The sequence below is a fragment of the Protopterus annectens genome, chromosome 6.part1 (assembly GCF_019279795.1).
Source record: "Protopterus annectens isolate FY-2018-M chromosome 6.part1, PAN1.0, whole genome shotgun sequence".
Classification (NCBI taxonomy): domain Eukaryota; kingdom Metazoa; phylum Chordata; order Ceratodontiformes; family Protopteridae; genus Protopterus; species Protopterus annectens.
This window is the reverse complement of record NC_056738.1, coordinates 558302876-558316341: the sequence shown is the minus strand read 5'-3', so window position 1 is coordinate 558316341 and position 13466 is coordinate 558302876. Positions and strand designations below refer to the sequence as shown.

General features: G+C 41.7%; 1 protein-coding gene across 1 annotated transcript in view; it reads left to right on the top strand.

Annotated features, from left to right (window-relative positions):
- Positions 1-13466, top strand: part of LOC122805321 (neurexin-2-like) — a 1760973-nt gene that overhangs the window by 688400 nt on the left and 1059107 nt on the right. The gene's annotated exons all lie outside the window — the stretch shown is intronic.

The window sequence follows — 13466 nt, the reverse complement described above, 5'->3', positions numbered from 1 at the left end:
ATTAAAAACTCAGAAACCTCAGATTTTACGAGGAACAGAACAAAATATGAGACAAAAATATGCAAACATTTCACAAATGGTGGTGGGGTAGGGAATTCAGGTTCTTAATATCTGCACCCAAAGTATAGGGTTCAAGCCCACCAGCAGGTAGCCTGAGTTCTCTCCAGCCACCACTATAAACCAACTGGGGCATTACACACACAGACAGGTGTTTACTAGGCTAACGGTCATGAGGGCCTTTTTAAACCTAGCCATTCATCCCAAATCTCTGACAAGTTCTGATATCCTTTATAAGTGCAAGCATGGGCCTGTGAGATGAATCATTTACAGGTTGAGTACACACAACTGTCTTAGAAAGACATACAAGCAGACAGACTGCCAAGTGCACAGGCAAGCAAAACTAATGCAGAAAGACTGCACCCTCTTTGTAAAGCAATCGTCTTGCAGACTATGTTAATTAATGCATGCAGACCTACTCCATCACAGCTCCACTTCCTCTGTTCCATTTCTTGCAACACGTCTGAAAGTTACAAACTAAAACCAAGTATCTACAACATCAACAGTTCTTCTTCATCACTGTTCTCGACATCCTCTGCTCTACTTACATATTTGAAAGTTACAATACTATAACCAAGTATCAATAACAATGTCAGTTATTCTAATGTGTCTTACTGGAATACACTGCAATTATTTCAGGTTGTACGTAAACACATACTCCTTTTAGTAAATAACACACAAGTGCAGGTAAGCCGGTGGTCGCAAGCACAAGTACTCAACAACTATGAAACCTGTTATGCATAATGAGCACATGCCAGTAGCTCTTTCAAATCTGCCAAATTACCTTAATCGGTTATAAAGGACTGCGTTTTAAATGAAGGCAATTTCCTAGTTAACTAGCTGTGTTACAGCTGCAATTCCCGATTTTAAGCACTAGCAGTAAACACAATAAAATGATGCAGAATCGCATTCATCACGAAACTTGCAGGTCGCTCAGATGAGCCTTTCAATCCTGAAGACCACTGAACAAAAACCCTGGAGTACGCGGTGGTCCAATATAACTCCCAAAATGCTTGTAATAAACAATATTCTAAAAATGAAGATTTTCTTCCAGGAAAGGAGTTGTCAATGAAGATCTTCTGATTACTGTAGTTCAAAAAAAAAGCCATACCCCCACATTTACGCTGTTTAGTCCTGAGCTGTTGACAGTACAGTCTCAGTTCTGAAATCAAACATAAAAGTAAAAAAAAAAAACACGTAAGGTACTACAAAAATGCAGTTATTTGTACGCAAATGTTGTTTCCAGCCATGAATAATGAAGCACTAAAAAAAGTTTCCTTCCATTTCCTTCTTCCTATATTTGCACAACAGTCCCACTGACAACAAAAACAGGAGCAATACACACACACACACACACACACACACACACACACACACACACACACACACACACACACACCTCCAGTTACAAGCACCAGCTAACACATACACACCTCCAGTTACAAGCACCAGCTAACACATACACAACTCCAGTTACAAGCACCAGCTAACACATACACAACTCCAGTTACAAGCACCAACACATAAAGTAAAATGCACCATACACTTACCTGTCTGTTCTCCATACCATATCCTGCCCGCGCAATACTCACAAAGACCCGCGAGATCCCAGTAAAGCTCCTTCCCGACGACGAGATCCCAAGCTCCCTCCTGAGACTGTTCTGGCTGTTGCTGTTGCAGTCCGGATGCGATATATCCTCCCAGCGTGTCTGTGCACTTTAAAAGTGCACAGACGTCTCCTTGCGTCCCTCTATGGGTCCTGCCGGACTGCCTTGAGCATGCGCATAGACCGACGGTAGTCGGGACTACTGCGCATGCGCGAAGTCCGCGAAATTTAAAAAAATAATTTTTTTTTTGTTTTCTTTTTTTTTTTGTTGTCTTTTTTAATTTGAGGGGGCTGCAGTCCGGCAGCCCGATGCCACGAGCCGCCCCTGAGTACTGTACACAGGTAGTGATGTTTAAATTTTTTTCTGAAAGTACTAAAACCTCAACTGTTAAACATTGTGCCCTTGGAAGTTTTTAATATTCTGCCAGGAAGCACGGTTGTATAGAGCATTACAATGAATGTGATGTCTCAGTGTTGCAATAAATGTGGGAAGATATGTCTGGAATTCTGTTTTATTTGGGAAAGGGGGGCTTAGAGAATATAAAAATCACAGTACATCATCTCTGTCAGTTTGTCAGAAGCCACAGTGTGACCAGTGAACCACAGCGATGAAGAATTTGTATTAGTGCAAAGCACAATCAACATCGTCTTCAAACTGCTGCATTTTTTTTTTGCAGAGAAAGGCTATTTTGTTTTCATTGAAAACCTCCATGTCACTCCAGAACTATCTGGCAGTAATAGCCAGTAGCCACTCTATACAAAATTAATTTGTATAATGAATAAGGTTCATCTAGGAGTAGGACAACACTTCAAAAATGAAACTGGATGTGAGTCACCATTTTCCTGGTTGGTGTGTACTTTGCTAGAACGAGAGTGTTGATATGGCCTGCTAAGCTCAGAAAATAAGACCCCACTAGCAGCTATTGTAGCTTTTGGAATGAGATATGATGGCAATGTGTGTCAAGTCCATGTGCTTCTGTGCAGTGTAACAGTAAAGTGAGCCAAGTGGGCATCACTGATCAAATTTTAAAAAATTCTGAGTGAACTGGGAAGTTGATTATGCAGCACAAGAAACTTTCTTCTTTTCTTGGGTATGGTTGTTCTCAATTAGTCTTTTTAGATGCAGCCAAAGTGGTAACTATGCTTATTCATTACCAGAGTATAACAAAACCGAATGAACAGACAGCAGTGGGATAGCATATAAAATTTCTGAGAATAGTGCTTAGGATTCACACATTTATAATGCTGTACAGTACAAATTAATGTGTGTAGTGAAAGTACATAGTATATAAGAAATTCTAAGATGTTTCACTATCACGCAGGGGACAGGTTAGCACACCATGTCATTCATGCTGATGAGCACCTGATGGTTTTGAACATATAGTGTTTGCAAATTATGGCAGCCAAAATGGTGGTGCATTTTAGAAATGTATAAAATGGATATGTTTCACAAAGTGAATTTCAATATATATGAGGGGAGTGATACCTAGATTAGCAGTAGTTGCACAACCGCATATGTTTTTAGCCTTCATTGGAGACAGTGCCCACAGTGTTGATTGTTGAGGCCACCCACACTAGTGGAGGATGTACAGACAACACCTGACATGCCAATAGCTCTCCTCTGGAGAAGGAGTCTGTAAGTGACATTGTTGAACTGCGTCTCTGGATACTGAGCTATGTACAGTTTTAACTTTCTTAGCTACAAGGAAGTTTTACCAACATTCAGGGGTGTCCAACCTTTTCAGTTGTAAGGGCCGCATTGAGTCAACAGAAATGGTCTGGGGGCCGCATGTAAAATATATTATGTAATTATGTAGACGGCAAGTGAGGACCAAAAAAAAAAAAAAGGTCTCTCACGTAAACTGAAGAGCAAAAAAAAAAGGGTCTTTGATACAGAAACGTTGCAGTTCCGCATTCAACAGAAGTAGCTCCATATTTAGTTGTTTTTGATTGGCCTGTATGCCAGTTATGCAGGCTAATCAAAAAAAAAAAAGCTAAGCGGAGGCTGACCGGGATTTCAACCGGCAGGGCGGGATTCGGGATCAGGCTGCTGATCTCGGGACAGTCCCACCCAAATAGGGAAGTCTGCTATACACCCTTAGGGGAACTAATCATTGCAAATAAAATAACCAGTGAAAGTAAAGGAATTTCTCTACAGACAGACATATATAATGAATGTTTGATACATATTTACTGAATGTTCACTCATAGGAATGAAGACAACTCTGCGCATGGAGAAGGCTATTAACCTAAAGAGGCACCAGAGGACAGCTGCAACACCCCTTCTGTAACTTTGGGGTCTGTATTGTACAGGGACTAAACTAAGTATGTGATGCAGAGCATAACTCCAAACATAAGATGAGCTCTATTAAAATTGACCAAGAAAGGAAACAATAGCAGGCCCTTACAAACTCATGTTTACAGAGAAGCACGAAAACGGAGTCAAAAAAAGAAAGATTAAGGTACGTGTGTTTGGAATAAGAGGGAGTGACCCGGCCCCCATGCCCTGCCACACACAATTTTACGCTGCTTCCTCATTCAGAGCAGTACAAATGACAGCAAACTCGCCTGCCAACCGGCAAGCGGGAGGGGTTTTAGTTTCATCTCTAGTACTGGACCATTTCTCATCCACACAGTCAGATCTTTCACTTTGTTCAGAAAACTTTTTAAGGGGTCCTGTAAAAAGGAGCATAATGCTATTTCAATCTTACAACATGTACAAATTACTTTTCTAAATGACAACAGTCAACCCAAATCATAGTGGCCTTAAACAACTCCCCCTAACAGTCACAAGTTCGGTTATCAGTCAGTAGTAAAGCGTCACTGTCGTACCTAAACAGGCACTTACCCATGGGCCGCCAGCTCTCGCTTTCCTCGGTATAGTCCCACAAGTTATCTAACAAGCATAACAGTCCCCTCCAGAGCTTGAGATGCATAGATAGCCAGTCATGGTCACACAAGATGACTCTAATAATGTGACCTAATTTTGCATGCCCATCAAAAGTTTACAGGTCTCACATCAGAGCTAGTACATAGCATTGCAACTCAGTGTAATAAAATTCAATCTAACGACTTACCTGTTACTGCAGGAGATGTGTAGTGTAGTCAGTAATAAATCCCCCTCGCTCTCAATTCTTTCTTCGCCGCGACCTCAATCCTCTTCCTTCAGCTGTGTACCGCAAATGAATCTACCGACACAAAAAAATGGCAGGACGGTGTTTTGGTGCATGCGCATACCAGCTGAAAGACGCTGGCATAAAAAAAAATGGGGAAAAAGTAATGTGGCGCATGCGCACAACAGCTAAGGGACGCGGACGTGAAAACACACGGAAAAAAAGTAAAATTTAAAATTAAGGGTCGCGGGCCGCATGGAAGAGCTCTGAGGGCCGCATGCGGCCCACGGCCCGCGGGTTGGACACTACTGCTAGGACATGCGTGGATGCTTCAGATGTCAGTCTCATGAATTCTGAGCCAGTTCCTTAAACAGTGTTAAGGCATGTGGAGGAGCATATCTGATTATCCAGGATAAAGAGGAAGACAAATATCATGTAGGAATTTTGTGACATAGCCCATTTCCTTGAGGTCCTGTAAGACATAGATTAAACACACACATCGGACAGTAGTGCACACACACACACACACACACACACACACACACACACACACACACACACACACACACACACACACACACACATACACATGCACGCACGCACGCACGCACACACACACACACACACACACACACACACACACACACACACACACACACACACACACACACACACACACAGGTCAGCAATGCATAACAGTAAGGGGTTGCAATGCTCAGGAGCCCTACTTAAAGATTCTTCAGTCTGCAAGCTATAGACAATACAGGACATTGCCTTTGATGCATCAGATGCCGAAATAAGTAATATAGAGTAGCAGGTATTTGGCTTACTCAAGGGATACTTACATTGCCTAAACAAATCAAGAAAAATACTACAGTCCAGGTATGTACAGCAAGATTGTTTCAACTGTGCCATGCTGTGCAACATGGCATTGTGTAGATAGAGTGGCTAGTGAGCATCTTGGCAGGAATTTCCATACCAGTTGTACTAGCAGTGTATCTGACCTCATCATACCCGCACATGTTAGGTGTAGGCAGGGCACACACCATCTCATGCACAGGTTTAAGGAAACAGTGACAGGTGACTACAGTGGTAGTAATATAGGATAGCCTTATGGGAGGTGAACATGTTAGCTACATAGTCAGGGAGGCAGTGATGAGTTAAAGATCACATCTTCTAGTGGTGGGGTAAGGCTACCATAGTGTGGCCACTGGAATGGCTATTGTGTTGGCTTATGATGTCAGAGCTTGATGATTTATGTGGCGGGGAAGATCTGACTTGGGATGGTCTATTGCTGACCTCCTTACATCCAGACCCTGACACAGTCATCATGGATGCATGGCATGTGAATGCATCCCTAACAGTGGTTGCAATGGGTCTCATGCAGACACCTATTGAGGCAACATTTGCCATTAGTGATTTCAGCAACATTGTCTACTCTTACTCCTTGTACAAAAATATTCTTTGACAAACACATGTTGTCATGGAGGTTGTTGCAGTTGCAGATCAGAGGTGCTTTGAAGGACTGATATGCAAGTGGGCTCTGGGCAGCCTTTGCCCACAAATGTCCTGGGGAGTATGCTATATTGTACTGCAGTAGGCATTACTAACCTGATGTTTCTCTAACTGCTGCATACAGGTGATTGGGTGCAGACCTAGCTTCCTCAACAAAATATGAGAGGTTGTTCCCCCTCACCAGAGAGTGACACCAAACATTCCTCAGCCTCAGTCACACCAGCATTAGGTGTCAGTCCCCTTGTGGTGGATCTGTGTTTTGCAATGTCTCATAGATTTTCCTTTAAATTGAATGGAATATCATATTAATAATCCTGCATCAGATTTGTTGCAGAGACCCCCTACATCATTAACATTCCACAGTACCCCTGCAAATTTGGACCTGATAATGTTTGTCTGCAGTTGCATGCCTAGCAAGGGCATGTTATGTGTGTGGATAGCCTGTGGTAACACTTTGTTCCCCTCAATAGTGAACTTTTCCATTTGGTTGCTTAAGGTAGCCTTACCAGTATATGTCCACCAGTGGGTGAAACACATCAGTCAATCAGTGCGTATGGTATGCTGCAGGATGCCCATCTGTGGCCATAATCTCTCCCTTTAAGCACCTGTTTCACCTGCACTGAAACCATGGCCAAAGCTGCAAGCAGTGCTATGCACATCCTTCCTTACAATCTGCATACTCATACTGCAACTGGATTTCAGTGTATATAGTCTTGAGTCCTCAACCCCTCTGTGGTTTGTCATCCACAAGGTTTCCATTGTACAGTGTCCCTCCCCTATAGCCGAAATTAAATGGCCAGTACCATGCCAATGTATTGAGTTCCCCTTTGCATGTGCATCACAACATGTGCCTCTGTATCTGGCCTCCACCAATGGGTTTGTTTCTTCTGAGGTGATTGTTTACCAGTTGGCACTCCTTCCTTAACCCTGTAAAGCTGCAGAATCTTTAGAGAAAAGTTATGGAGTAAAGGAATTTCAGTAAAAAGCGGTGTTGTACAAAATGGCACCGATGCTTGATATCTAGGAGCCAGTTTGTTCAATGGTTATGCTAATGAAGCTTCTTGGTGTTGATATTTCTGAATCACAGGAATAAAATGTTGTGCTAGCCAAATCTGCTGGTGGTAGGCATGCACATCATTGATCTCAAAGCATGTGACCCATCTGCTTGTGCCATACAGCATTTGTATGCCTGGAGAGCCAAGGTTGTAGCATTATATCCATTTTTAGTGCTATGACACAGCACTAGGGACATTCAGTAGTGCTAGTTTATGTGACATGTGATTCACAAAAGTTTGTCTCTGCACATAGAACTACCTTTTTGGTTCTCATACATACATACTTCAGTGTGATTGTGGCTGCATTAGACACTTTGCAATGCAAGGCACCAGAGTGATGTGCCAGTCAGAACAAGATTTTTCATGTTCTTAATGCAGAGGAACTTTGATTATCACCTGCTGGTGCATTATAATGGCCCCTTTTGGAAGGAAGATGACTGGTGTAACTTCATCAGAATAGTGAGTGATGCCATTTGCATCACCCTTATGGTGAACTGTGATAGTAGCAGTACAGTCATCTGAGGTTGCACATCCCTGGCCTGCTTTATTAGTGGGAGGTAATGGTTAGGGATAGAGAGACGGTCATGTTCTGTGTGCATCAATTGTTTTGCTCTTTTATCTTATCAGTTTTAAATAAATATTTTTTCTAGTTGGGGGGGGGGGAGTTGATGGTTTAACCTGGATGAATGTCTCAGAAGGAAGAAGTGCCTCTTCCAGTAGCACCATGTGCTTGATGTGTGCCAGTCAAGTATACAACTGCAGTTGCACTTATAGTACAGGTGTGTACCTATGTTCCTGTTTTGTTATCCTTCTGCAGGCCTAGGTATTGAAAAGGAAGAGATGAGGACATGCTCACCCTGGTCTGTGCCAATGGCTGCCAGGACTGCCTCTCAGTGTCTCTGTGTGTATGGGGCATGTAATGTTTCCCTTTCTGATGGCTACCTAGAGAGATCACTGCTGCACTTTCTGGTTTTCTGGCTGCCTCTGAAGAGGTGGCAAATGCTGCTGTTCTAAATGTAGTCTGCCCTGGTTTCCTGGCATTAGCTGTGGATGCTGGTGTTACAGAGGTGCAGCAGCAAATGGACACCTGCCTTGGCATTATGGAGCTCCTTAACTGGATTATAGAATCTCAAGACTAGCAGGCCTCACCAGTATTGCAGGAGCACTTGGCTCATAACGTTGGTTATCTAAGAGTGATGCCTGAGCTGCTTATCCTTGGTTCTGGCATGGTATCCAGCCATGACAGGAGCCTACCCTACCATAGCCTACCCTATCCCCATTCTGTTGCTTTCCTTCCCTTAATGCCTCATTTACAGTTCCTTGTTTGCTGCCTAACTCTCCCCATCAATACTTTTACACCCTGAGTAAGTCTGCCCATCCACTGTCCTTCCCACCTTTTGTGCATAGACACAAGATACAGGGTTTGATTCTGACCTCTGATTATTGGCTAGGCTTAAAATGGTCCTTCAGGACAGTTATCCTAGTATTCCCCTATGAAACTATATATTGCCCATCTGTATTGACTGTGTTTTATTTTTGCTAGACCATTAACTTTCCTTCTTGCTCTATCATATCCACAGTGATTTCTCAGTGGCTTCCTTACCTACTCTCATTTTCTGTATATTCCAAATTGGGTTCTCTCCCTGGGGAAGAAAAAGAATCTCTTCTCTCATGTCTCATACTTTATGGTTAGCCTTGCATGTTTATGTCTTCTTGCTATTCTCTCCTTTCCATCTTTCCTATCTACCCATTTCTTTCCAATTATATGATGGACAAGGATGACACTTTGCTGTCCACACCCACCATGGTCTATTTGGTGGCCATAATGCTGCCCTGTTTGTGCCAGATGAGCATGAGATGCAGATATGTAGAGATACATTGTGCCCATGTGCATATATTTACTTGGCAGTAGTAGCCTGGCTTCATTGATGATCCTCATGTCAGCTGTGTGCTGTACTGCGGCGCTGTTCCAGCAGTAGGGCAGCCTAGCTCTGCTTCTCCCATAATCATTACGCTTCTTTTTAATTATGCTTTCCTCTGCCTGGACTGCTAGTGCTATTCGATACACAGTACGTGTCTGATTAACTGTATGGCCATTTGCACATCAAACTCAAATCTGTTAGCACATTGCTTGTCTTCGAAACCCACTTAGTGGTCTGTGTCTGCACCAAAATAATACTATCTGACATGCAGTTCCCAGCAAAAGAATTAAATGAATTTAGGCTTTCAACTGTTGGCATTACCAAGATTTCATGCTTGTTGACCAGTTAGGGAAACAATCTTCTAAGGTCCACCAACATTTGCCTTTTCTTTTGATACATAAATTACAAAAAGAAATATTCCCCACACGTGAAATTATTCACCTTTCCCATATGAACCCTACACTTTTATTTCCTTATTATTATTGTTATTCTCCAATGTTGTATGAAAGAAATGAAGATGTCATGATGATAAATCTTAACTTTGCATCACGTATTTTTTGTTATCATCGATATGCAACACACCTATTGCAGATTCTTTTCCAAAGTTTCTGCAATGCAGTTCTCAAAAACATACATATTATTTTTCTTTGGAATATCAATGTAACGTGTTGCAGTATCATTAAAATTTGTCTCTGAAAGTGGTGTGTTTGCATTTCAAGTGTTCATATAGGAGAATATTCTGAGAAAGTTAAAACAGAACATTACAATTTAAGATGCAGCTGTTTCCTTGCTTTTGTACTTAAGAACACACATTAGGAACACTTTGCACAGAAAAATTAAACTGTACATTTCACTTTCTTTGCATTCAAAAGCACTAATGTATAATTGTGTCCAAGTGTGTTCCCAAGAAAATTTTACTAGGAAAAAAATTAAAGTGGTTTCTGAACTATTGCTCTGTATGAACAGGGACCACCAGAAAGCCTTCATAGTTATGAGAATGTGAAATGCTGCGAATAACTAAGAAACCTGATTTACAAAATACCTGTGTATATGGCTGTTGATTAAGGCCCCTAAAACTGATACTGGCTGAGACTCAAACAGATGAGCTGCATGCTTTCACAAAGATTTTGTAATAGTGCCTACCCTATTTATGAATCTAAACCAACACAAGCAGTAGTTTCATGGAGGCAGCTACTCTCTGACTTGCATAAGTGTATACTACAGCAAATGCTGAACAATGAAACAAAGTGTGAGATGCAATCCGTAGATCAGTTTCAATCCACCTTATGTGAATCTCATGAGAGCTAAAAATGTTATTTTATAGCCAGATACATCTCAGAATGAAGCAGTATATATAGAGCTTATGTTACGTGTGCTAATGTGTCACTTGAAAGGATGGCAGAAAACAGTGCAAAAGAATATGCCACTATACTGCAATATCAGCTGCAGCGGTGTGGTGTGTACTTACATATATATGTATTGAATGTGAGAAAGCGATTTGGCTGAAAGGAAAAAATGAACACAGCAAGCAGAAGACATACAGACAGATAACATATAAGTATGTGTAGGTTTGGTTGGTGGCAGGGCATCCACGTTTTATAAGAAAAAGGTCCCCTTTTTATATAAAAGTGTAGGGAAGAGGAAGAGTTAAAGAGGGAAAGGGAGGTAGATCATTCTGCAGGGGCATATAGACACACACAACACCAAAAACAAATGGGAGCAGATGCGAACACACTAGGATGGAGAGATATTTGATGGACAGAGACAAATGGAGGACAGACAAGTGGTGATGTGGACGGTTGGAGAAGGGACAGGGTATGGGACTTGACACAAAAGGAAGGGAGTGTGCTGGTCAAGAGAAGGGTGTTAAGGTATGAAAAAGGTCAAGAAGTCTGTATCCCCATATCAGATGGATGTACTGTGATCCATCATCAGCTGATGGTGCATAGTGATTGGTGATATAAGCTGTATCTTCCTCTGGTAGCCAGTCGATTGAGGTCAGCTGAGTGAGTGAATCTGCAGTTTTCTCCCAGACCCTCTCCATTGTGGATATGTACCTATCCACTGGTCTATCAACTGCAGCCCACAACGCCTGCTTAAATTTTGTATAGGTTGACTTGGGCAGTGAGTATAGACTATCTTCTGATGAGAGACTGAATTCCCCCTCTATCAAAAACACTCTGAGACACATCCCTGTCACAGCCTCATCAGGATCGAGCTGCCAATGAGATAACTGCCGTGTATATTTATAAATTGACACTACAGTGAGGTAAATAACTAGGGTTATCATGTCCAACTATCCTATTAGGTGTATGGACACACACACACACACACACACACACACACACACACACACACACACACACACACACACACACACACACACACACACACACACACTTATACTTATGTTTGTTTAACACAGGTCAGCATTTTTCAGTAAAACTAATCCAGTCAAGCTGCTAGTTTCTCCTGCCTCTTTTGTAGGCATACCCTTATGCAGATATATGGAACTGGTAAATATGATGACATACCAGGCAGTCTGCAGGCGCCCATAAGTTATAAATACAATGACATCAACCCAAAATACAATTTGGAGCATTGTTGCCTAACTTTCACTTTGTACACATGGAGCTTGTCACAGGCCAACGTAGCAAGGCCCACACCACTCTTTTAACATAATAATGGCTAAGGCTGTAGTTGACACCCCAGTTAGGGCATTTGTAGCATTAACTTTTTGGAATGGAACATCATGCTAGCAAAGTAACCTTTTCTTGAAATATCCACGAAGAAGAGGAAGCATGAACTAGCTCTCACTCATGGTCCACTCGTGTGCTAGACACTATAAGAAAAAACTCTTACCATAAGAATGTTTTCAAAAATGGCAGCATATTAATGAGAAGTAAAATAGTAGCCTGTAAATTACACTTGAAACATGAGGAACAGACCATACAGCTGAATGAAGCAAAGTCTTCATTTAAAGACTAGAGTCAAGAACGTTCTGACACTGTATGTCCCTTAAGTACCAGTGCATAATCTTCTATAGTCTTTGGTTAGATGTGTGGTACTAGACAAAGGTGCTCATGCTTTTGTAGTGTGTGGATAGAGTATGTCCTATAAATTAGGTAGATTGCAACAGTGATCTAGTCAAACATCTATGATTATGCTAAGATCTTGCGCCACTGTACTTTCTGAATCATGGGCAGTGCAACTTGTGAAAGGTCAGTAGCACAGCTTATGTGCTCCATGCAGGTCTCCAGCACAAGTATGTAGCCAATGGATGTAAAAGGCATGCCCAGTCAGCAATCTACACTTCATATTGCAGATACATGGTAGCAAAATAAAGTAATTTGTAAACCTTCATGATACATGGCCCCATTTGCCAATGAGGTATAAAGTTATGGAGTAAGACAACGTGCTGCCATTTTGTATGCTAACTTCTTTATATCTTGAAAGCTCTTTCAGTAGTCTAGGCAGCAGTATTTGGAGAAATGAACATAACTTAAGCAGATCTGAGGAGGTACACAATAATATGCAAGTATGTGATAATTTGTCTGCCTGCATAAGATTATGCAGCATTGTGTAGGATTTTGGTTTATATAGGTTCATAGGTTGGTACTAGGCTATCAGCCCTAGGGCCTATACAAGCCTAGCCATAACAATTCCCTGGCTATTTCTTCCCACATTATTTACTTTCCTGGACCCCTGTCTAGCAGGGCGACTATGGAGCTAACAATATGAGTGTATTTATCTGAAAGTGTTGTATACACAGAGTGTACTGACAATGATAATCAGTGATACTAGACAACCTATATCTATCATGTATGTCACCTCTTCAGATGGTTTGCCGTGTGTACAGTGTATGCAAATCTATGATGATGATGGGCCTAGCATTCTCATGCCAATGTATGAGCAGCCCCTCCCAAAACAGTACTGTATAGCAAAACTGTAGCTCACTTTTTTAGAACCCAATGCTGTTTCCTGATGTGGTGCCTTGCTATGTCAGCTGTTCAGCTGAAGAGAGAGAAAAAAAAGGTCCACGCTTCATTAGTCTGGCACTCCAAGCTAAATACCCACCCACTCCGTTCTTCAATTGACAAGCAAAAAAAATAAAAAGACTTCTACCTTTAAACTGTAACAAAACGTAAGATATATTATACAGATAAAGCTTAGAGTGTCCACAGAAATTTTCACTAAA